The sequence below is a fragment of the Macaca thibetana genome, chromosome 18 (genome assembly GCF_024542745.1).
Source record: "Macaca thibetana thibetana isolate TM-01 chromosome 18, ASM2454274v1, whole genome shotgun sequence".
Classification (NCBI taxonomy): Eukaryota; Metazoa; Chordata; class Mammalia; order Primates; family Cercopithecidae; genus Macaca; species Macaca thibetana.
The window spans coordinates 72,433,108-72,457,231 of record NC_065595.1 but is presented as its reverse complement, the minus strand read 5'-3'; the positions used below and the strand labels follow the sequence as shown (position 1 = coordinate 72,457,231).

The following is a 24,124-nucleotide window of genomic DNA, read 5'->3' as shown; positions in this document are numbered from 1 at the left end:
CACGAGTATAAGAAAGTAGCCTGCACACAGCAAACGCAGCCTCTCTCTTTCATGTGTTTATTTTGACTTTCTTTTTTTCTTTCTTTTTAGCAACAGGGTCTCTTCAAGAAAGATTATAAAGCTGTTTCGTCCTTTCCTAAAGCTTTCCTGTTGCAAGGTATGTTCCTTTAAGGAATTTAAGAAAAAAACAACTCATTCATTTAGGTTAAAAATGTAAATTAACATTCGTGTTTATGGGAAAAACGCAGGGTGATTTAACAACAGGTTTGTTTACAGGGTGACTTGACAACGGGTCCCATGAAAAGTTTAGCCAGTTTTCTGAAAATAACATTTGACCCATGCAGAGCATCTCCAAGAAGCCCAAATACCAAACGTCCTCAGGCTGTGCAGTGTGTTCATTACCTCTTAATTTAAAAAGTGTTGATATATTCATATGGAGGCCACATTAAAGAAAACAAGTGAGAGTTACAGGGAAGCACAGACAGGACTGCCTCGAACCAACTGCCTGGGAAACCTAAACAAGGTGGCAAAGTACAAAACCACCAGGAGTTTTTGTGCAGACGTGAGAAGGATACGGCTGGTTCTAACAATTCGCGGGAAGCATCGGAAGGCAGGCGGTGCGGAGTCCCAGACGACACACCTGGAGATTCTTCCCGGGGGCCTAACGGGAAGGCAACGGCTTCGCGACCCTCTCAAATTAAAATGCAATCTTAAAACTGCATTGTACATTGATGCATTTCATCTGGCTTTCACCGCATCATTCTGTTCCACCTTTCGTCGAGTAGGAGAGCTGGGCAAGTATCCCTGGTCCATTACAGTTCAGTGAAAGGCATATCATAGGCAAGAGAAACTTAAAAGTCCCTTTAATTCCCAGAGCAGAACATTATTCACCTACTGAAGTAAGCCATTGAACTCAATTCGAAAATATCCATCTCACCACTCCTTCTAACTATACACATAATAAAGAGATATGTTTTAAAAGGCCTACCGGCCGGGCGCAGTGACTCAAGCCTGTAATCCCAGCACTCTGGGAGGCTGAGATGGGCGGATCACGAGGTCAGGAGATCGAGACCATCCTGGCTAACACGGTGAAACCCCGTCTCTACTAAAAAATACAAAAAACTAGCCAGGCGAGGCGGCGGGCGCCTGTAGTCCCAGCTACTCGGGAGGCTGAGGCCGGAGAATGGCGTAAACCCGGGAGGCGGAGCTTGCAGTGAACTGAGATCCGGCCACTGCACTCCAGCCTGGGTGACAGAGCGAGACTCCGACTCAAAAAAAAAAAATAAATAAATAAAAATAAAAGGCCCACTATGTAATTCAGATGTGTGGACTACCGCTTCATGGTAAGATTCAGTACATAATCACTTCCAAACTGTCCATGGTAATGGGCAACTGGAGTACCGTCTGTAAATTCAATTTATATTTAAATCAAATCCACATATTTAAACCAAATTCTTGCCAGGCACACTGAAAAATGTGATGGTTAATGCAAAGAACATGAAAAAAAATTGGGATGATAAGCTAAGTGTAAATGCTTAATTCTATTTTGACTTTCTTCAAAATTAAGCTCTTTCTCCTTAAAATGCTCTACAGACCAAAGATCTGCTAATTGCAATGTTATTTTCTTTATCTTCCCTTTCTGGTTCTTCAAAGTGGTCATGAGGGGTTAAAAAGTAAATGTTTGGGCCGGGCGCGGTGGCTCAAGCCTGTAATCCCAGCACTTTGGGAGGCCGAGGCGGGTGGATCACGAGGTCGGGAGATCGAGACCATCCTGGCTAACACGGTGAAACCCCGTCTCTACTAAAAAATACAAAAAACTAGCCGGGTGAGGTGGCGGCCGCCTGTAGTCCCAGCTACTCGGGAGGCTGAGGCAGGAGAATGGCGGGAACCCAGGAGGCGGAGCTTGCAGTGAGCTGAGATCCGGCCACTGCACTCCAGCCTGGGTGACAGAGCGAGACTCTGTCTCAAAAAAAAACAACAACAAACAAACAAACAAAAGTAAATGTTCGACACTAGACGGGGACCAGAAATACACCAAAGTCACTGGGGTTTCAAGATGAAAAATCCACTGGAGCAGGAGAAACACCTTTCTGTGCAGACACACGAGTTTCTCCAGACAGAAGGCCTGTGGCTGGAGCCCGTCACGAGATGGCCGCTGTGGGGGGCAGGGACCCTGTCTGCGGGCCACTGGCTTGTCCCCTAGCCCTGACACACAGCAGGTGCTCAGAAATTTGATGTAGGAGTTAATGGAAAACAACGGGTAAATTAACTGGTATCTAACCAAAAGCAAAAACACACTGGCACATCCCTTCCGGCAAAGGAGGCCCATTTCCCGAGTGTGGCTTTGCTGCCCACTCAGAAGACCCAACACTGCTGCTCCAAGCTCCTGACCAAGGGCTCCTTCCACGGCCCCCGCCCAGGACAGGCCGCCGGCCCCCGGCTTGGGAGCTGCAGGGCAAGGGCGCAGGGCCAGGCAGGCCGTCACACCCCAGGAACACAAAGGAGCAAAGAGGGCTTCCGCCTCGGGCGCCGGGACTGCAAAGCATTTCACAAGCGCTACTGCTATTAAACCTGATTACACAGAGTAACGTGCCTCTGTCCTGCCAAGTCCGATGAAGGTGGATTCATCTCCCTGTTTAGAAAACCACAGACAGGATGATGAGCATCCAAAGGCTGGGGCTGAGACGAGACTGGTTCCTGAGGTCATCTAGCTGCCCAGTGGTTTAATCCCTTAGACAAATGCCAACGCCCTCAATCAAGCCATCCCGCTCCTCCGCCTCCCTCCCAATTTAGGAAATGTGGAAGACAGGGACCCACTGTTCCAGCGCTGCTCTTCTCCCAGCAAACGGTCGCTTGTATCTGGGCCTGACCTGTTTGGAAATAAACTCAGATCACCAAATCCTAGTAACCAGCATATCTACTTTATAATCATCAGTTTAATGCCACAGGTCATTCAGACAGAATACTACCACCAACGTTGCAGCCTCAAACTTGAATGTCTAGTCACGTATTTCTCAGAGGGAGGAATAATATATACTCCAGAAGTTGGCCGCCTCACTGCCCCTCCCGATCGCTCTTACCCTCTGAAGGAAATTGCGGGAGCCGTCCACCGTGTGAGTGGCGGGGAGTGTCCCTCCCAGTGACTGGAGCAGCTGCCTCTGCAGCCCTGACGCTGCGCCAGCTGTCCCCAGCCCTGCTCCATCTCTCAGCGCCCACCACCCTGCACGGACCAGGGTTCTTACTCTTTATCCTCTAAAGTAACACATCCACCAGGCAGGCGACCACGCTCTGCCTACGTCACACTCCACACGGCACAAACAGCCACTGGTGTGGGAAGCTCCGTCTCCAGAGGGCCAGGCCGCCCCCCAGCAGGGCCACCAGCCACCCGGCATCCTCCGCGCAGCCTCCTGCGTATGACTACTCCCACCCTCAGAGGACCCCCACCCCCTCCACTGTCTCTGAGGCCCAGAGTTCTCTAAGGAGAGAGATCCAGCGCTTTCTCTCCATCTCCAGATCAAACCGCCTTTCCTACTAAAGGAGGCCCATCAGGTTCCAGCCCAAAGAGCAGATATCTGAGCACCACGAATTGTGCCTTCCTCCAACCTCAGACCAGAGCCGACAGCCCCTCCCTGTGACATTGTTACCACAAAGTGTGATTTCTTTAAAAAAAAAAAAAAAAGACGGAGTCTTGTTCTGTTGCTTAAGCTAGTGTGCAGTGGTGCAATCACAGCTCACTGGAACCTTGAACTCCCGGCCTAAAGTGATCCTCTTGCCTTGGCCCCCTGAGTAGCTGGGAGGTTACCATTTTTTTTTTTAAGAGCTGGGGTCTCACTATGTTGCCCAGGCTGGTCTCAAACTCCTGGGCTCAAGCAATCCTCCTGCATTCGCCTCCCAACGTGCTGAGATTATCAACGTGAGCCGGTGCGCATGGCTGAAGTGTGATTATTAAGCTGTAAGACTGATTCCGCAAGTAGGACAGTCACACGTCTGTCTCCGTACTCAATAGACTTTGTATTAAAGGAACATCAAGCATGTGGTTTAATCTTGAGTTGGAGCTGGGGCCACCCAGTGCCCACGTGACCTTTGTGGACCCCTGGCTGCCTCCAGGACTGGGCTGGTCCTGAGCCCCAGGCAGACCCTGGGGTTAAGGAACAGCAGCTTCCAGTTTTGTGGAGCGTGGGACCAGCCAGCAGGTGGCACAGTGTGGTCAGCAGATGAAATGAAGCAGAACCACTGTGTTAAGAGGGCGGCTTAACTTTACTCTAAGTCCAGACTTCTGGTTCGGAAGGGTTTAGAATAAAGTCCTCCCAGATGAAGTTCCGCTGCCCGGGACCACCCCCATCCCCACCCCCAGCCCCACCCCCAGCCCACACCACCGTGACCCTGGGACATCTGTGGGGGCTGCTCACCAAATGCTGTGGTTTTCGTGCCCCCGCCCCTTCCTCCTGGCTCGAGTGCAGGCCTCCAGGCAGCCCGAGCCACAGCTCTTACTCTGGGGGTTCACCCTGGGCCCTGGCAGGGTCCTTGCATGTCACACACGTCGCCAAGCTGTAACAGAGAACCCACGTTTCTTCGTGCCAGGGCACGAGAGCACAGTGGGCACAGAGTCCAGGTTGCCTCGCTGGGCGGCGGACCGGACCCCACCCTGCTGCCTCTCTCTGCTGGGCCACGTGGAGATTATCCTCGGGTCAATTTGCTCTCACTGCAGATATTGCTGGAAATCCTTTCATTTTGGCCAGGATGCTTTTGGACTCCTACTAGAAGGACACGCTGCCCAAGAACACGCAGCGCTGCTAGAATCATGCTGCTCCCTATCTAAAGCCTCGGAATGCTCCAGAAACATCCTGATGACCCCATCAGCTCTTCTAAGACTGTCCACGAACAGCTATGGCATTCGGGGGAACAAAAAGAAGGAGACCATCTTTTGGAATCCAATGTTGTTTTTCTTCTAGGGGAAGAAGAGGAACACGTGTTCCTTCCTCTTCTTACTTTTAAAAGTCTGCAGCTGCACACGACATTTCCACATCGCTTTATCGAGGTTTATGTTTTTTACTGCAGCAGGTCGTTGGCTCCACAAATCAGCTGTCAAGGAGTCTGGAGACACACGACTGGAAGCACAGGTACGGGGCAAATTTAATTCTTTTGACTCAAATGTGAATTTTTTATGACCAGGCAATCTTCTTTTTTCTTTAACTTGGCCTCTAAGGACACATATTTGAGGATGAAACTTACCCTGAAATATCACCTAGTCACCTCAAATTATCTGAGATATTTCAAAAGAGAAAGCTTCCCACTACAGACAAACACATCATTTTCACGAAAGCAAACATTATGTGAGGATGACAGTGCTTCAAAACGGAACCTCTGGCCGGGCGCGGTGGCTCAAGCCTGTAATCCCAGCACTTTGGGAGGCCGAGACGGGCGGATCACGAGTTCAGGAGATCGAGACCATCCTGGCTAACACGGTGAAACCCCGTCTCTACTAAAATACAAAAAAAATTAGCCGGGCGAGGTGGCGGGCGCCTGTAGTCCCAGCTACTCGGGAGGCTGAGGCAGGAGAATGGCGTGAACCCGGGAGGCAGGGCTTGTAGTGAGCTGAGATCCGGCCATTGCACTCCAGCCTGGGCAACAGAGCTAGACTCCGTCACAAAAAAAAAAAACAAAACAAAAACAAACAAAAAAAACGGAACCTCTTCCATCTCAGCGGGATGGTGCCACGAAGTCTCTAAAGCAGTAACAGCGTAACAACAGGACACAACCTGCGGACAGCTACGTGGTGACAGCGTAACACAACAGGACACAACCTGCGGACAGCTACGTGGTGACAGCGTAACAGGACACAACCTGCGGACAGCTACGTGGTGACAGCGTAACACAACAGGACACAACCTGCGGACAGCTACGTGGTGACAGCGTAACACAACAGGACACAACCTGCGGACAGCTACGTGGTGACAGCGTAACACAACAGGACACAACCTGCGGACAGCTACGTGGATGAAATACAAGTTTCATCACATCAGAACGCTGTCTTTTGTGCACACATTATTCAAATGTCCTGCCAACGTTCGGAGAAAGGATAGGATCGCTCTTGATCCAAAAGTTACATTTTCTTTTCGGTGTTTTTCACACTGGAGGGGTTAGCAGCTCAACCTTTGTTTCGTGCCATGTCCACATGACTGTGAAAACCACACTTCACAAAGTGACTTGACAGATCCCATCCTAAAAGCACGTATTATTTACTTGTGTTTAGTTCTCTGAGCTCTGCGACATTCCAGCTTCCTACAGGGCTTTCTAAAAGTCTTGCATCACGACAGCTGCCTTTGAGGCTGCCAAGGTCTCCATATGCATTTTTTCGTTTTCCACTTGTGGACAACCTCCTTTTAACAGGCATCCGTGTTCCAGGTAGCTTACAGTCATCACCACCATTTGTATCATCAAAGGCCATCTTCGGAAAACCTTTCCCTTTGGAATGTGGGAGGAATACGTCAAAGAGGGAACCTGAATCTCCCAAGTAGCTAGTTCTGAAAGGTCACCACTATGGTACGTGGGCATCTGGCCAGTGACGGGCAACTGGGGGCCCAGGACTGCCAAATGAGGAGGTTGCTGGGGGCAAGCTCTGGTTTGCTTGGAGCCAGAATCAGACAGTGAGCTCCTTAACCAGGTTCTCCTACACATCTTTAATCTCCATACTTTCTAAGCAAGGGTTTCAAGTAGATGCTGCTATTTTGACTTCCCATCATTCTGACATCAGTTGGGCCAGTGTCTCTCGCCTCCTGTGATCCCAAAGCATTGTGAAGCTAGAACCATGGCTGAGGATCTAAGCTCTCGCTATGCAAAGCCTGGGCCACAGACCAACAGCAACAGTCCGGGTTTCACTCCCAACCTCAGAATGAGAATAAGAATCTGCATCTTCCTGGAACCCCTGGGACTCATGTACCCTAGAGCTGGGGGAGTGCTGCTATGCAGGAGCCAGTGGGGTGTGCCATGGGAACCACGGGTGTCACCGTCACTGCAGAACCCAACTCTGCAAAGAGCTGGTTGTAGAGGCGCAAACTATTCTTTTTGAAAGTGGCATAAATTTGCAACCTTACGTAAATTATACTAACCTCGTTGGAAGAAGGTTGAAAACGCTCAACTCTGGGCCGGGCGCAGTGGCTCATGCCTGTAATCCCGGCACTTCGGAAGGCGAAGGTGGGTGGATCACCTGAGGTCAGGAGTTTGAGACCAGCCTGGCCAACGTGGCAAAACCCCATCTCTACTACAGATATGAAAATTAGCCGGGCGCGGTGGTGCACACCTGTAATCCCAGCTACTCAGGAGGCTGAGGCAGAAGAATCGCTGGAACCTGGGAAGTGGAGGTCGCAGTGAGCCGAGATCGCGCCAGTGCACTCCAGCCTGGGTGACAGAGCAAGAGTCCATCTCAAAAAAATAATGGTAATAACGGTGCTCCATTCTGCTGTGAGGACTAACAGGGTAACGCAGGTAAGGCGTCTCCAGCTCGGTGCTGGCACAGGAAGAGTACGGGCAGATGTGGGCTAGGAGTCACTGTGTTTTCCCCCATATGGTTTTAGACTCAGCTGGGGACAGGCACCTACTCTCAGAAATCTGCCATGGGGCTGCTGCAGGAAAGCCTGGGTAGGCTGACCAGGTAGCACATCAGGCAGCGAAGTGCAAGGCCAGGTGCAGAAGCCGCATCTTAGGGTAGAAAGGCAGACGACAGTCACCAGGAAGCCTGGAGGGAGTGTCCCAGCCTCCTACACGGAGGGCAGGAGCCGACAGCGAAACGGAGGCAGCAGGTGCAGGACGTCAAGCCAGGCTAAAGCAGGAGGCAAGCTTTGAGAACGGATGTCCGTGGCGAGGGAGGCGGGGGTGCCGCAGCAGTGGCAGTCCGGGGTCTTCAGCCCCAGACCTGATGGGCGGCCTCTGTGAAGGCCACGGTGGCCTCCTGGGACTCCGGCAGTTCCCCCAGGTCCTTCCCATGCCTTTCACCCACCGATCTAGACCACGCAGGACCGCTTGGGCATTCCACTTCCCCTCCTTTGCTCGCACACTCTGTCTTGCTTTCTCCCTCCGGCTGAGCCCTCTCTTCTGCCTCTTCCAAGTAGCCATGCATACGGCCAAGTCCCCACAAATTTCCTAGAGGGGGCGGTGAGCAGAACAAGGTGAGAAGCTGGAAGGCCCGCGGGTGAGGGACGCAGGCTGGGGAGAGGCTCACGTTGGGCCAGCCTGGAGCTGGGACTTCGGCGAGGATTGAGAAGAGGTGGGAAGAATGAGGCCTTCTGGAGAAGTCGTGTGCGCAGCAGGCTCCCTTGGCCCGGGCCAGCGCCATGAGGGCCCGGTCTCCAGACGGTCAGCAAACCTTCGGTGTCAGTCCGGAGGCCCGCCTCCTATACAAGGCACAGTTCATGCCTCATTCAAGGACAAGGGCATATGCCAAGTGACAGCCCTGTCAGTCATATTAAGACATCCTCCCATGCATGACTCTCTCAGGCTGATCTGTGACCGCTGTCATGAAGTGTCTGCAGAACTGGTATTTTCTGAGCACCATTAAATTCACTTATTTGGCTTCTCTGCCTCACAGCCTTCTCCACTGAGCTGAGTAAAAGCATGAAACTTAATGGTGTCTTACAGGGAACCTGCACCAGGACATGAGGTCCCAGCCCAGTCAGCATCACTGCCCAACGTTCTCTGCCAAGGGCAGCTGCAAATGACAGGGGTGCTTTTCATCCGGCAGCACAGGCGTAGCAGTGCCGTGCATTCCATACACCCGTCCACATCATCTATGTTCATGAGGCAGACGGAACCAGAAAAGGTCCAGGACACCACTCAGGGAAGGAAGAGAGGGGAGGGAGGGAGGGAAGAAAAGGGGAGGAGAGGAGGAAAGGAGGGGAGGAGGGGAGAGGAGGGGAGGACCTTGGACCAGGACTCCGAAGCCTTAGTTCACACCGTGTCTGCCGTTTCTCAGCCTTACATCCCCGAGCAAATCTCCTGTCCTCTTTGAGGCCCAGCTCACTCACATACAAATGGAAAAACACCTTCGAGGATGTGATAAAGACGAAACCATGACACACGGCAGGTGCTCTCCACATTACAGAGTCCATCATCGTAGAACTGACATTTTATTTTTGCTCTGACTAGGATCAAATCACACCAAAAACAACCTCACAAGAGTAACACAGAAATGGCAGTTAATGCTCAAGCGAGAAAATGGAGAAAATATCCATTACTTAAAAAGTATGGCTCAATCACAAGTGATCTCATGATACGGAAAATGCGAAAATGCGAGAGACTTTTTAATTGCTTTTTTATACTTCTGGCTTTGTTTCTGGAGCTAACTTCATTTCCCCTCTTACAGACACATCTCTCTTTCTCTTCTCACACATTTAAAGCTGTTCAGAGTGCATGCTATGTTTTCCAATAGTATAAAAATCCCTTCCACACACTTTACGACATGCCCCAGCTTCTCCGGGGATAGTTTCCCCACCACATGCAGTGCAAGGAGTCACTGCAGGCTCGTTGACAAGAGGAGCCCAGTAGGCTCCTGCAGAAATCCTGAAGGCTGAGGAGATGCTGTCCATCTAAATCGCAAAGGGAAATGGACACGCACACAGGATACATCCCACATCCATCCTACGGGAGCGTTTGTTCTAGCAGTGCCATAACATGCCCACAGGAAATTAGCTCCCTTCCTCCCAAAATATAATAAAATTCCCAAACTGCGATTGAGTCCATAAGATTTCAAGCATGTTTAATACCGAAAAAGTGTTCTGAAATAGAAAAATCTGCTCGAAATCTGCATGCAGAGAGAAACCCCACATCGACACACAGGAGGGGGCAAGATATCCTTTGGAGAAGAGTGACAAAGGGGGTGGTGAGGCCCCGCTGGGGTACACGGCCCAGGGAACAGGTGGGAGAAGAACTGTTTCTCCTGGTCTTTCCAGCCCCTAGAGTGGGCACAGCACGTCTCACAGGCTGCTCAGTCAGTCAGGGCTTCGGTTTTCCACTCACAGGTGCCACTCTGCCTAGGACCCAGGCGCGGGCAAGCTGGAGTTCCGGTTCCCACCCAGCTCTGCCCTCCTGCTCACGCTCTGCTTCCAGGGCCTCCTCAAGCCCAGTGAGGCCGGGCCCTTTGTGGGTCACCCCAGCAGATGCCAAGACCTTCCCAGACACAACACAGATTGGAAACGGGATTTCAGCCCCCTGAAGCACGCCCATCAACTTCCAATGACATTGGTCAGATTTCTGCAGAACCAATCGTTTATGGGAACGCCTGTTTCCCTGGAGATCCCGACTGCTTCGTTCTCCAGGTGTCCAGGACGGCCAGGACCTAGAAGCAGCTCTGTGGTCTGAAAGGCAGAGGTTGCCTTTAGCGTGTTTAAATGTGAGGTTTGCAAAATGGACTCAGGGCGTGGGGATGAGGCTCCCTGTGTGCCAGGTGCTGGTCTGTGCTCTTCGTTCTCCCAGAAAAACAGAGACTTAAGATCAGTGTCTCTGTTTTACAAATAGGGACACCCAAGCTCTTGGACATTAAGTCATTTGCTGAAGGTCGAAATAATCATGTGGAGAGTCAGGACTCAACACACAGGTCTGCCGGCTCCCACGCCACTCCCACTTCACCACAAAGCACCGCATCCAGACCCGAGCACACGTGTGCCTGTGCCTGCCCGCGAGCACGCACACATCCATGCAAAGGCGCACGCACACTCCCAAACCGATTGCGGGGATTGTAATTAAGCTCTTCTAACGCTCAGGCACAGTGAGGATATAAGCAGCTTTAACTAGGGCAGCCTTAATTTAGAATTGGGGCGAGATGGAGAGTGACACACGCCAACTTAGTTGGCATTTTAATTCTTTTTAAGATCAAGAAGATCAAATCACACTTAAAGCTTCAGCAGCTCAGGATAGAATCGTGGGCTTAGTTCTGATGTGGAGAAAAACGCAAGGCTTCCATTCTGGGGACCCTGCATGAAGCCACATCTCCTTTGTGGGACGCTGAAATGCGCACAGCTGATTCCGTGTGATCTGGTTGTCTCGGCTTTTGCTGGAATGAGCAGGTTTTGGAGCACAGATAGATGAAAGTGATGTTTCGTGAGCTTTCCGTAACAAATGGTGATTGTTTGAAGCCGCTGAGCTACGGAGTGGTTTGTTACATGGCGTTACTGAGGCACTAGCTAACTGATACAGACAGTAACTCTCCTTTTCAGTAATAAGGTGACCAGGCAACTTAGGGCCTTCCTTCAAACTCTGTTCCCAGATAACAGACTAACCACTCTGCCTACATTTTTTTTCAAAGCCCCAGGTGAAGAGATTTGCATCTACTCAAGTAACTTCATTTTATTAAGCATAAATAACCTGTATTTTTCTTTAGAAACAATTGAATGGGTTTAACAGAATGTGTCATTTTAAGTTTCGAAGGAAGCACCAAGATACAATCAATGTAACACATCAAAGCGAGGGTGCCGATCACATGTGTTTTCTCAAAGGAAAGCGTAAAACAAAAACCAACCCGAGACCCTTTGGCTCTTCTGCACCACGCAGAGGGGCCCGGTCCTGATTCAGAAGGGGCTTCCCTGGTGCTCTGAGGCTCCTCTCAGTCCCAAGGGAAGTCGGGGGGCCCTGACCTGGAAGACTGAGGTGCTGACGGCCAGAGAGGGCTTGTGAAGAGAAGCTCTTCTGAGGCGTCTGTGACAAGCATCACGCGAGGCCCCTCTCCAGGGACAGAGCGAACGGTCACCCTCCTGTGTCACGGCCAAGGCAGAGGGAGGTTCACCTGCCGAAAAACTCCTAACAAGGCAGGTGGGCTTGTGGACCGTGGCCTGATCCTCACCCAGGAACGCTAGAGACGGGCTTGTGGACCGTGGCCTGATCCTCACCCAGGAACGCTAGAGACGGGCTTGTGGACCGTGGCCTGATCCTCACCCAGGAACGCTAGAGACGGGCTTGTGGACCGTGGCCTGATCCTCACCCAGGAACGCTGAGACCCGGATAGACGGGCTGCCTCCTGCTGCGTAGCGTGGGGCCGGGGCCACCTTGACCTTCGAGTCAGCCACAGCAAAAGGCTCGTGTCACCAGGGAGAGCCCACTGGGGTCGGTCCAAATCCTTCCCAAACGGCCACCGGGAAAGGCAAAGGGGTCCCCGTAGAAAAGGTCTGTGGCAGGCGTCACCCAGACACCAGGGGCAGTGGCCGGGGAAGCAATCGCACGGTGCCCAGCAAGGAAATGAGGGGACGTTCCAGCCAGCGGCTCTGAAGAGCCCAGGAGGCTGTTCCACCGCGGCCCCGCACACCGCAACCACCCAGCAGCTCAGAACAGCACGGAGCCATCAGCCCGGGTGGCTCAGGCTCTCCTGCGGCTGGGATTGAGGCGGCTGCACTCCCTTCCCGGGCCTGGGGTCCTCTTCAGCGTTTGCCTGCACCGTCAGCAGAATTCAGTCCCTTGCTATTGCAGGGCTGGGGTCCCTGTTTCCTTGCCACATGGCCCACTCCCCTCCCCACGATGTGGCTCATTTCTTCACAGCCAGCAGGAGGGTGTGTGAGGCCGCTGCATGTCCCCCTAAACACTCACCTGATTAGACCAGGACAATCTCCCTTCTCGTGAGCTGATCGGGGATGTCAATTCCATCTGCCAAATCCCTTCGCCTAGGCCACCGAATGTGCCCTGATGTGAGGAGTACCCATCTGACCACATCCCAGTCCCACCCCACCCAGGAAAGGAGACGGCCAGGGTGTGCACACTCGGGGGTGGGGGTCTTGGGGATGGTCTCAGAGTCTGCCTCACACACAGTGGGAACAGCAGGAGGAGGCTGCTGCGGACACGGACCCCCACGGGCACCGGCTCTCTGGAACGTTGCGGGGGGCACAGTGATCCTGCTCCTGGGGAGCTGGATCTGGGCTAAAGGACAGAGCCAGGAAGCTGGGGGGCACGTGAGGCTGGAGTGACAGGTGGGCGCATCCACTCTCAGCACCTCGTAAATGCGTCAAACACAGCTTTACAAACTCTGTACGTACATTCAAGATAACACCATCAAATATTTGCAAAAAGCTGACCATGAATTTCTGACTAAAATCCCCCCCAAACCACCCTAGGATTTGCTGCTGGGTTTTTAAGTGTTAGGTTCATTTAAAAGAATAGAAAATACATTTGGCCCAGATAAAAAAGACAGAGCTAAACATTCCAAACACGGCTTTTATGTCTGATGCCATATTACTCTGGTCCCTTTTTTGTAGCGTGTAAGCTTCTACCTGGATGACACAGAGAAGGACTGTTGAGGATTTCAAGCAGGTGCCATGTTCCAGGACACAAAGCCCAGCAAGTCAGCTGCATCTCTGAAAACAGATCGCATTTGCGGTTTAAACAAACCACCCCTTAGGACCACTCAGTGCAGATACGAGAGATGCAGACCGGCCCTTCCGAGGCCCCGCGGGGAAAGACACGTAAAAGACGTACGCTGTTAAGCAACATTATACGACGAGGGTGTGATGTCATGCTACACAAATGTTAAAAACAAAAAAACAAAAAAAGGTCTGTTTTAGGAGATTTTCTAGAATCATGTGTAGACAATGTCCCACTTTCGAGGGTCTGCCTGGAGAGCAGGAGGAGAGGTCCTCTGGTTCTAGAAAACAGCAAGGCAACAGGCTAGTGGAGAATTAGGCAGCTTGTCCAGAGGGCAGGAAGTCAGCCTGGCCAGTCCCTGCTGAAAAGCAAGGAGAACGGAACATGCCACAGCCTTTATCACCTCAAACAAAAGAAACAGACGGGAAATATTTTCCAGTTTTCAAAATACTGCTTTAGGGGAAAACAGGATACACACGTGACCAACAAGGAGCATTTGTTAACTGAGAGCTTCAGGCGAATTACTTCACCACAACCCTGCAAAGTAAGCGTCGGTGTCCTGAGCCCACCTGCGGAAGGAGACCGGGCACTGCACGTTCAGCCACTTGCCACGGAGACAAGACCGTCTTGGAGCGGATTACCCACCAGCCTCAGAGAAAACAGAGACGGCTCCTAGATGTCAAATTACAGGGGCAGTAATGACTATCACTTTTTATAATTTGCTTATTTTTCCATATATCTCATCCTCATCGTATGGAAGTGCCCATATTTAAGATAATTTTTGTATGCCAAGACAGAGCAAGTCAGCAACAGGGCTGAAAGCTCAGATCGACTCCCCGTCACGTGCTCATGGAACAGACCTTGTGACAACTTCAGTTTCCAAACCTCATGCAGCAACTGCTCCCTTCTTCCTCCTCACGCCACTCACATTGTAAAAGAGAGCAGTGACAGAAGATGACTGTCATCTCGTGGGTTTGCACCGCCTCCCAGGCCACTCCACTGGCAATGCATCCAGCAGAGGTACTCAGAGGACATCAGTGAGGCAATCTGTCACACTTTGGGTGCTCCTGGTTCGTTTCGCTCTATCCCATCTCTAACGAGAACAAGCGCAAAAGCTCCTAATGACTCCAGATCTTCCACAACAGGCTGATTTTTACACCTGTAGCGAATCACAAACTAGTCTAATCATGTAAATACGCTTAACAAGAAGGTAATTAATCTTCTCAACCAAATTTTGCAAACAAATATTCACGGTTAAGACAGAACAATTCCCAAGTGTGCACGTCCTCATAGCTTGCAAAGCCAGGCGGCACGAGTGCCAGTGATCAATGTCGGTCGGGTCGGCATCTCTGCCCAACTGCCCTGCCTGGGACACACGTGTTCTGCAAGCTGCTAATGGGGCTTTTTCTAAAAACAAAAAAGAACTCCAAGGCTACAACAGGAGGGAGACTGACTCATTAGGCAAAGTCTAACGGGCTTTCTGACTCTGCAGGGCATTCACTAGGCTACCTCCAATGCCAAGTCTTCAGGAAGACGAATTCCAGGGGCCTGCCCAAGAGGTGCCGAGGGTGGGGACGCGGTCTCCGACAGCAACATCCCTTGCATTCTCTGACAAAGGCTTTCCCGTCCAGTCTTCTCAATCTCATGTGCATGTGAGGGCATTTTTTTTTTTTTTTTTTGTAGACAGAGTCTCACTCTGATGCCCAGGCTGAAGTGCAGTGGCACAGTCACGGCTCACCGCAGCCCCTAACTCCCAGGCTCAGGTGATCCTCCTGCCTCAGCCTCCTGAGTAGGTAGGACCACAGGCGCCTGCCACCATGCCCGGCTAATTTTTAAATTTTCAGTAGACACGAGGGCTCCCTTTGTTGCCCAGGTTTGTCGTGAACTCCTGGGCTCAACAGATCCTCCCATCTCAGCTTCCCAAAGTGCTGGAATTCGAGGTGTGAGACACTGCCCAGAGGGTGGGTATTTTTAAGTTGTTCCCTCTGAGTCTCCCATCCGAAAGAACAGCTGCCCCGAGCACTTCCTGTGGACATTCCAGGCCGCTGGGCCGTGTACACGACGTCCTTCCGCTGTCTGAATACGGCACTTCCTTTGTCAAGAGACATCTATTAATATCTCAGCAAACAGAGCACTCAAGATATGGAAAGTACAGTTTAGGAAGAATCACCCTCGGGCCTTGAGGGTGAGGGTTATTCTATACCCCACTGCTGCTATTTACTCAAGGTTCTCGTTCCTCTCAATCAGAGGATGCCAACAGGGCCAACTTTCGGGGGAAGCTGAAGACAGGCTTTAGCAGACTTGGGAAAAGCTGCCTCCAACGAAATGCTGAAAATTCAACTCATCCCCATGAATTCTTCTGAAGAATTACCAGCAACATTCCACTGCCCAATCCCCTAACGAGTGTGAGATAAAACAGGACTGGCAAATTATAGGGTCTATAGAGGATTCCTATGGTTGAGAAAATGCCTTGTTCTCAAGGGCACATACAGGTCTACCCTCTTTTTCACGTGTATTCATTACCTAAACGCACCTGTAGTTAGTGCACATTTTACGTAGCAAATTCCAGGCATGTTTTAAACTTTAAGCTTTTGTACTTAACAGCATAGACTTGAGGCAACAGGACTTAGTTATAAAACATCCTCAGAAAATTCGAAACTCATGAAAATGAAAAATCAGTATAAGCTGGTAAACCAGTGCTTTTGGGGTATCTACCTGGGATAACATGAGGTATGGTGGAAAATTTCATTTCCACTACCTTTTTTGTTTTTTGGAGATGGAGTCTCACTCTGTCGCCCAGGCTGAAGCACAGGGGCGTGATCTCGGCTCACGGCAACCTCCGCCTCCTGTGTTTACGCAATTCTCATGCCTTGGCCTCCTGAGTAGCTGGGACTACAGGTGCATGCCACCACACCCTGCTAACTTTTTTTGTATTTTTTTAATAGGGCCAGGGTTTCACCACGTTGCCCAGGCTGGTCTCGAACTCCTGAGCTCACTCCATCTGCCCACCTCGGCCTTCCGAAATGCTAGGATTATAGGCATGAGCCACCATGCCTGGCCCATTTCTGCTAACCTTTGGCAGTTGCCAAGTCTGTTTGGAAAAGGGAAGCATCCCCTTGAGGAAATCAGTGAAGAGAAGGGAAACCCAAGGCAGACAGGGCAGGAGCTGACCCCGGCTCCCAGCTCCCGCCAGAGCACCAGGGAGAGCCACGCAGGTTGACGCCACGTGTTTCCGGAACGAGAGGGATGGTGAGTTTCATGTTGGCAGCAGCGAGTGAGATCCCCAGAGGAACCTTCACTGGAAACAACTAAAGTGCTGGATAAAAAAATAATCTTTCAAATGACAGTAAGAAAAAGTAATCTATACTTGGAGGCCACGAGGTAAGGAGAGCAAGAGAGTTCACTGGGCACTGAAGGTCTCCACCTCGAAAGTATTTGCCAAAGTAACGAATTCGAGCTTCCATTTTAATACCCTCTTGCAGCCAGCAGACGGGAGACAAGGCCCGGGGCATTTCCACTGTGGGGATCCCACGACGAACGCTGCCGCTGGAGAAAGCTGCCTCTTCACCAAATTACATCCTCCACAGACGGTGAACTAGGAATAAACCCACCCCCGAGACCCATCCTGCCCTAGCCGCCTACAAGGAAAATTACTGGTCTGCAGAGGCTGGGAACAACCGTCTCCCCCCATGAGAATGTGTAACCGTAAGTCTGCCCACAAGGAGGTTTATAAACTAAAACCATACTCTCTGGGTGAGTCAAAAACACCAAAGCCAGTAACAGAAAATAGTCAAAGCTGGGGATGTTTCCAAGACATCTGGTGCATATAAACGCATGGATCCCCTGGAGAAACCCACCTTCAACCTAGGCCAAGAGTTTCCACAGATGTACTTCTAAGAATTATAAGCTCACTTTGTTTAAAAAGAATCACAAAACAAACAAGAAACAAAGCACCATGAGTGAGATCCAGCATAAACACAGGACGTTTAATGAGACTTGCAAAGACTTCAGATGTGGGAAATATCAGATGGAGTGGGTAAAATTAAGTATGTTTAATAGCTTAAAAAGAAAAGAAGACATTGGAAACTTTGTATAAGGAGAAAGACAACTTTTTAAAAGGACCAATCCCATTTGAAAAAAACAGATACAACTTCTGGAATGAAAAACAGAATACACGAAGCACAAACCTACTGGATGGGTCTAATAACACCAGACACAGCTGAGGAGGGAACTAATGACTGTAGGAAGTTACCCAGAATGTGAAAGCAGAGAGATGGGAAATACAGAAGAGAGAAGGAGCGCAGAGGACAGAGTGGGAAGGCCTAACCCACAACTCATCACACGGGGAGGATAACGAGACCAAGGCGGAGGCAATGTTTGAGGAGATCTTGAAAATCTGTGAGTTTTCCAGAACTGCTGAAAGACACCAATCCACAGACTCGGAATCTCACAAAATAACGAACCAGACAAAAAGAAAAGAAAGTCATGCCCAGACATGTTATAAGAACAGAATGTCATATAAAGACCTAAAGGTAGCTAGAGGGAAATACTCCCCACCTGTGGACCTCAACAACTGCAAACTGCACTCCTTCCAGGGACCCCACGCATGCCTCCAGGACCACACTGCTTATGTGGAAGCCAGGCATTCGCGGGCCGCCCTCCCTGAACCCAGTGACCGCACCTCACTGGTGGCCACCAGAGACATTCAGACATCTAAGGAAGCCCCACCAGCAGACTCCATAACCCGCGGGCAACCGGGAAGCTCTTTCCAAAACGGAGCGACCTCTGGTTCCTCGGGACCACGTAGAGGGAAAACCATGTCATTACTCATGTGTATCGTGCAGGTGGTTGTCCCGCACGGGGAGTCATCCAGTTAGAGAAACTAGATGTGTCTGTGTGAGGGAAGTAGAAGACGACAGGAACATTCTTCTGCTGGAACTGGGTAGTGGGGACATAAGCATCCAGTGGATTCTGATGGTTCTTAATACTTCACACATAGGTTACACACATTTGCTTGTATCAACCCAGTATTTAATAAACCATTTTTAACAGAGATGCCAGGCCAGGTGCAATGGCTCACATCTGTAATCCTGGCACTTTGAGAGGCCAAGGTGGAAGGATCGCTTGATCCAGGAGTTCAAGGCCAGCCTAGGCAACACAGCCAGACCCTGTCTCTGCTGAAAAATCAAACAATTAGCCGGGTGTGGTAGCCTGTGCCTGTAGTCCCAGACATTCGAGAGGCTGAGGCGAAGAGATAACTTGAGCTTAGGAGTTTGAGGCTGCAGTGAGCTAGGATTGCGCCACTGCACTCCAGCCTGGGGAACAGAGCAAGACCCTGTCTCAAAGTAAACAAACGAATGAAATGAAACGAAGGGATGCGAGCTGCCTAAGGAACACGGGCTGATGCAAGGCCACTCTCCTTCGGAGAAGGTGCCAGCAGGAAGCATCGTGAAAGGCTTCTTCTCCAAATGAATTGCCATTATCCAGGGTAACAAACCGAAACACCTTTATATGAGCTTATCCGGAATTTATAAAACTTTTTAGGACTGAAATACATTGATGCCCTGAGACACTGATCCCTGAATCATAAATAGTGTCCACCTGAAGTGCCATGCTGTTGGTTTTTAGAAACAAACGAAATTTCAAAAGCCACCCTAGCAATAAAGAGCCACACAATGTACACACATTGGTGAAGGAGGGCGCTATCAGGTCCTCAGGTCTGTGCACGTCACCCCCTCCCCCATGGCCTCACAGGCACAGGTGTCCCCTGGATCTGCGCTGTGCCACCCAGGTGACAGCCCAGAGACGGGCATGTGCTGGCTGCATGGGCTAGAACTTTCTGTAAGACACGAGGGCTCCTCTAGAACATCAGAAGAGATTGTTCACGGCTTCACTGCTGCTGTGAAGTGCTGTAAAAACCTCACCAGAAGTTTGTTACTGTCACATGTATTTGCAACACCCTCACTTTTTCCACATTCAATTTTGGATGCAGGGAACAGGGGGATATGTAAATAAAACCTTTATATGGTCCGAAGACCCACAGTTCTTTTTTCTCACACATGGAGACTTTTAGGAATAAAAACATTTCCGCTTAGGCCGGGTACGATGGCTCAGGCCTGTAATCCCAGTGCTCTGGGAGGCCAAGGCGGGTGGATCACTTGAAGCCAGGAGTTCAAGAGCAGCCTGAGCAACATGGTAAGATCCCATCTCTACAAAAAAAATTTTAATTAGCCAAGCATGGTGGCATGTGCCTACAGTCACAGCTACTCGGGAAGCTGAGGTGGGAGGATCTCTTGAGGCCAGGAATTCAAAACTGTAGTCAGCTATCATTGTGGCACTGCACTCCAGCCGGGGTGACACAGCAAGACACTGACTCAAACAAAACAAAACATTTCAGGTTGCTTAAGAAACTCCCCATAAAATGCAAATAAACACCTCAAGCAGTAGTGATCTTAATATAATTTAGAAATGTTTCAGCTCTACAAATCTTGTCATTGTCTGACTTACTAGATCCTTAAAAAGGTAAAATAAAGAACCATTGTTGAAAGACAAAACATAAACACTTGAATTTGTAAGTCTACTGAGATTCCTTCAGGAAGCTGGTAAAACAGAAGGAACCTTTCACCAGTGCGATACCTCGATCAGTCGCTTGCATTACCTGACAACTTAGCATTTGCTCATCTGTGTTGGTGTCTACGTGCTTTAGTTTTTGTTTTTGTTTTTTAAGACAACTGTCCGATAACCGTAAGCCACGTAGGACAATCTGGCTTCAAAGTTACATTCAAAGTGACATGCAAGAACCAGCACCACTCCTTGTCTATCTCCTGTCCTTTGCTGTATATTTGGAAGCTTTTCAAAAAGCAAAGTCAGAAATACTCATCCTTCCCTCCCTCGTGCCTACAGGCAGCTCACCGAGGATTCTGGTTTCTTTAAAACCAATGTAACGACAGAGGCAGGCAGAAGAAAGAAAGCACGCCAGCGTTGCGCACAGGAAGGCTTGCTCGGGAGACCAACGGAACCGAAGCCTATTGAGACCACAGGCTCCACCGCTTCCACCGTCTTCTCTAAAGGCTGACGCCTTAACAGTTATGTTATCCAGTTACTTCATAACCATTTCAATGCAGCAAAAATGTCCACAAAGAAAAAAAGCTGCCCACAGTGGTGATGTGGCAAGAAGTGAAGGAGAAGAGGGGGTGGGGGTGGGAGAACATGCCCTTCAGTGAAAGCATGGAGAGAGCTTGGAAGAGCCTCTGTCGGCAGCTCGCTCACCTACACACAGCGTGAGGCGGGTGTGAGCAGAGACACGGAACCTACAGCGCTCACCTGCGCACCAGGACGTCTGCAGAGGCTGGACAGCAACACCAGCCTAGGCTTCACCAGGGCTTATGCCTGAGCTTAGCTCATCAAGCTGCACTGCATAAGCCTGTGATCCTGGGATGAGCTCTGAGACACAGCTGTGCAAGGTAGACGTTACAAGACCAAGTGAACCCACAGCTTCTTTAAATAAACATACACATAGACACAAATATGGAATTTAAATAGTCTAAAGACTGTGTAACCAGAGAGGGATACCACGGCCTATGATGTGAGCCTTTCCCATTACCTCGTCGGTCTCTATCTGGCCCCAGAATCCTGGCTCACCTGTCAGTGAGGCCCGCCTGGCTCAGACATCCATCGTCAATTAAACAAGAATGAGTTATTTAACGCTGAGCTTATAAATGGAGGAAGGAAGGAAATGGAATCGATAACCGTTGTGTATTTATTATATACTAGACACTGTGCTAGGTGATTTATTTGTATTCATCTAATTTCCACAGTAATTATGTGAAATTGGTTGATTATCTCATTGCAGAGAGGAGGAAACTGAGGTTTAAAGAAACGGTTAACTCTTCCAAGGTCACAGTTCACGGAGGGAGTCAGGATTGAATCCAGGACTTCAGCCCTCCATGGGTTGTTAAGGATTCCTTGAAAATGGGGGGCTCCTATTATGGAATAAGACCTGTATACAATTAACTAGAAGTTAGTACAAGAGTTGACATGTACAACAAAGTACAAAAGAAATACAACAATCATTTCCAGTCTCTTCAGCTTCTCGGCAAGAGACACAAGTCTGCTGGGACTGTATGGATCGCCCTCTCTCCAGCACCCCGATCTCCCAAATTGACCCGCAATGGTGTGCTGCGCCCTTGTGGCTGAAAAAGCCAACATTACTTTCTGCTGAAAATTCTCAGGATGTCTATCTGAATTTCTCCAAGTTCTGACTTTGAATCAGAGTCTTCATCAACAAGATCTCTGAACACTTTTACACGTTTCGAGCTTTAAAAGACGGGCTAAGTGTGCCAGGGTAGCACCCACCTTTTACACTGTTAACTTGGCCTGACAGGTGTTCCCTGAGTAACTTCTAACACGCTCTCATGAAATCAAAGCCCAACGTAGGTCCAAGGTTTGGGGCACTGGTGATTTCAACACAGCAAGAAAATTCAGCAAAAGCTCTGAAAGCTCACAATAAAGAGACCGATGAAGACGACGAAGGTGGAGGCCTGTGAGGACCTGTCCGCTCCTAAAATCCGCGGATCCAGCTCCCCACAGGATCCCCAAGAAGAGGATCTGAAGCTCCTGAAGTTTACATTTTCCCTAACAAAGGAAGGGGAAAAAACACGTCATTTAATTACTTAACTATGTAAGTATGGCCAAAAAACGTCCATGGAGACCAAAGTTGCCCCCCCACAAACACATCTTGTGTTTAGCCCACAGCGGTAACGCGGAACATGTGACCTGCTTACTGCTCGCTAAATGTGTTTCGAAGCAGCACACAGCTCGGATTACAGAAACCGTTACTAGGCTGTCCGTAAGCCTGGAGGCAGCACGGTGCAGGGCGTGTTACAGTGAGAGCTAGCCAGGCTCTGTCACCTTTCAGGGCAGCTCTGTGACCCAGGGGCAAGCGCCACCCAGAACAAAACAAAAGCAATGCAGGGCAGGCTGGATGACACGATCGTCAGACTGTGCACATTGATGGAGCTTATGTACCGTGCAAGACCCTGTTCTGCGGCTGGCCCTCTGGGCAGCTGAGACCCTTATTCGTTTAAAGGAATTGCTGCTAAGCAACTAGCATCTGTGGCCAAACTTGATCCTCTGCACTGTCATTCGATAATTCAGAGACAATCTCTGAAGTCCAAAAGGCAATGAGAGAAGACAGGATAGGGTAACACATAAAAAAGCCAAAAAAATTTACTTTTCAGTGTAAGTCATCTCCACTGCCAAATTTATTTTCAAGCAAAATGTGAAATCCCAACATATTCCAGCCAATTGGAATTTGACCAGTAATACCCAGGACACTATCAGAACCCAGTGATCCCAAAAGTATAGGTGGAAATGTTAAGGTTAAACATAAATGCAATTCGAGTTACAGGAGGGAGGAGGCAGAATATCTGGAAAAATCAATCTCTGATTTTCTCAAATTAAATGCAGTAGTCATTAGTTCTCTAAAGCTCAAGGAAGAATTGATCAAGTCCATTTAACCTAGGAACTGTGAACTACATAAAATTACTCAATGAATCCAAGGAAGTCAACATCCAGAATGTGAACGTCAAAAGCGGCAAAACTGTTTGGAACGTAATATACGCCCCAAAGCATTAAGGTTTGAAAAGAACTCAACACCCACACTGTAAGCACACAACGATTTCCACGCCAGCAGCTCACGGTGAGCACCTCGCAGAACCACAAGGGACGCTCCTGTTTTGAGAACATTTCTTACGAAGCCGTTCCCGTAGGAAACGAGGCCACAGACGACCGAGTGACTACAGCTATGGAGGGTTTTAGGAAGATCATTCCCATATCATGACTCTGGTGGAGATTTATTTCAGTCACAGGTTCCTCATGCCACAACAGACGTGTGGTTGAGGGGTTAAAATAATGGCGTAGCTAAAATATGGCCACATTTTCTTACTCAGCCTATAACTACTCTGTAGGCCCAGCACGAGACACAGCCATGAAAAGGAACGGGAAGGAAATTACATTTAAAAACAAAACACGATGTTTTGCCTTCCAACCTGACTTAGATAAACGGAGCAATGCCAGCGCTCCTTGTTAGAAACTTAATTTCTGGCCGGGCGCGGTGGCTCACGCCTGTAATCCCAGCACTTTGGGAGGCCGAGACGGGCAGATCACAAGGTCAGCAGATCGAGACCTCGGTGAAACCCTGTCTCTACTAAAAATACAAAAAAAAAAAAAACCAACTAGCCGGGCGTGGTGGCAGCGCCTGTAGTCCCAGTTACTCGGGAGGCTGAGGCAGGAGAATGGCGGGAACCCGGGAGGCGGAGGTTGCAGTGAGCCGAGATCGCGCCGCTGCACTCCAGCCTGGGCGACACAGCGAGACTCCGTCTCAAAAAAAAAAAAAAAAAAGAAACTTAATTTCTATGCACAAAGAAATGTCAACTATATACATCAGCTGTCATTGGATGTACAACCCAGATGTTGTACATCTTTCTAGTCCCCAGAACATGCCCCATGCCAGTGACACTAAAAATACATTTCTTGTGTGTTTCCTCATACAGTCTGATTTGGGGGCATTACGTTGAGCAAACAGAGAGGAGGCCAAGGTCTTCTCTTTGTTTTAGGTCTGGGGAGTTTTACTGCTGAGAGCCAGTGCTTCCCGGCCCAGCGTGCCCGAGGGAGAAGCAACGCTGGGGTGGTTCCAGCACCTGCACCCAGACCCTCGCCTTTCCTACTGGGGGGCCTGAGACAATCACTGCCTTTCTCATCCCTGCCCACTCACGTCAGTCCTCGAGGG

General features: G+C 49.9%; 1 protein-coding gene and 1 long non-coding RNA gene across 3 annotated transcripts in view; both read right to left on the bottom strand.

Moving 5' to 3' along the window:
* LDLRAD4 (low density lipoprotein receptor class A domain containing 4) overlaps positions 1-24,124 on the bottom strand; it is a 436,848-nt gene that overhangs the window by 114,493 nt on the left and 298,231 nt on the right. The window lies entirely within an intron of this gene.
* Positions 4,387-23,562, bottom strand: LOC126941234 (uncharacterized). The gene is made up of 4 exons (XR_007721177.1): positions 11,977-23,562; positions 5,845-11,839; positions 5,691-5,804; positions 4,387-5,362 (listed from the first exon to the last, which is right to left on the bottom strand). It is a non-coding gene; the product is annotated as an uncharacterized LOC126941234 (long non-coding RNA).